Here is a 1,858-nt window from a genome sequence, read left to right as displayed (position 1 = left end):
AGGCTTGCAATTCCCCTACCATCCTGTTATCACTATGAGTTTGCTTTTGTAACACCCACTCCAGGAGATGCCAGCAAGGACAAGGGCCCAGGTCAGGAGTGGGACTGGTGGTGGGCTGGCTTGTATGGGTGAAAGGTAATGAGTTAATGGCTCTGGGGGTGGGTGATGCACCAAGGGGCTCATCAAGGAGGTGCCAGGGACATCAAGCTGTCAACAGCTCCGTGGAAGAGAGCAGAGCATGCGGAGGCTCTGAGGGCTCCCGCAGGGCCTCTTCCACCCTCTTCTGGCAGCTGGGGACTTGCCCCCGTGGGTCTACGGTATCATTAGTGCAGGCCAATGCATCCCGCCATCCTTGGATTTGACAGGCCCACGTGGCTGGTGGGCTCTTTCTATTGTAAAGGGAAGAGCAGTGACTCCAGTGGGTGGAGGGCAAAGTATAGGTTCCTGCCCGGTGCTTGCTGGGTACCATGATGGGACAGGTGTTAATTAGATGGTCCTTAGGCTGTGGGAGGTGGGCTTTTCCCAACTTCGGAGCAAGTGGAAAACCTGGTGCTCCTTCCTCTACCATCTCAGGGGGATGGATGGCCAAGAGTCTACGGAAGAAAAAAAAGGCTCACATATATTTATGATTTTTTTTTTAAATTATAGCTTGCTCTGCCTTCCAATCAAAGGTCACAGATACGTTTTGGCTTCCAGTTCCAGAGGGAGAATCCATAATGACAGGGAAACATGGCAGCAGGTGGCAGGACAGCCAGGGCTACACAGTGAAACTTCATCTTGAAAAACTCAAACCAACCAACCAGCCAACCAACCAACCAACCATCTGCTGTGCTGAGCTCTTCATTTCCCAAAGTCAGAATCAAAGCTAGAAGAATCTGTGTCTCCATTTTTACCAAGAAATGGAACAGGGAAGTCAGGTCACTCCCATGAGGTCACAGTCAGTGGCAATGGCAGGGGTCCACACGCACATCTGATTCTCTGTGTTGTATTGTGGAGGCCCCACATGGCTCCTCCTTCAAGCAGGAGGCAGAAGGTCATTTCCAGCCGTCAGCGACTTCGGGCTCATTCACTGCTGCCTTACCTGAAGAAACCTCCTGTGTGGGTAAGCTCTCTTTGAAGACAGAGAGCACTGGTGAGAGATGTGTCCCCCGGCAGTCAGCGTTTACCCCACATCTCACCCCTAGGATGGCTGAGAATGTTTCAGTGAACATCAAATGTCTAGCCTCTCCCTGCTTCCCTTTCACAGACATTAATTCCTGATAAGCAACCCGAACTCCAAAATATCTCAGCAGCTGCTCCCCCAGAAGCCTGCCTCTAATTGTGACCTCAGGGACAAGCTGCAGACACAGATGACAAGCTGAGGCATGAAAGCTGGACACTGGCTTCCAGCTGCCCATCTTGCCATGGCAGAAGTGAAATACAGATGGACCCTGGGACAAGCTGGCGTTCTACTTGTTAAAACTTGGATAGGGACACCAGCAAGATGGCTCAGCAGGTCATGTGCCAGCCACAGAAGCCTGACCACCTGAGTTGGAGCCCCAGAGCCCACATAAAGGACCACAGAGTTGCTTTCTGACATGCATACTCCCCACAACCCAACCTCTCTCCCTCCCCCTCTCCCACCCCCCACTTCTCTCTCTCTCTCTCTCTCTCATTCATGTGTGCACACACACATGCACATGACAATAAAATTAAATAAAAAAAAACTTTGACGGGCACTAGGGGAGGGATGTACCAGGCAGAAGGGATGCTCCGTGCTCTAGAAGAACCAGAGTTTCAGGGCAAAAGCACCAGCTTTGGGAGGCCCAAGGACTAGGCTTGACCACCCATCCTAATATGCCAGTCAAAGAAGTGAGTA

The sequence above is a fragment of the Peromyscus leucopus genome, chromosome 1 (assembly GCF_004664715.2).
Source record: "Peromyscus leucopus breed LL Stock chromosome 1, UCI_PerLeu_2.1, whole genome shotgun sequence".
Taxonomy (NCBI): Eukaryota; Metazoa; Chordata; class Mammalia; order Rodentia; family Cricetidae; genus Peromyscus; species Peromyscus leucopus.
The sequence above is the reverse complement of the archived record's forward strand: the minus strand, read 5'-3'. Positions refer to the sequence as shown.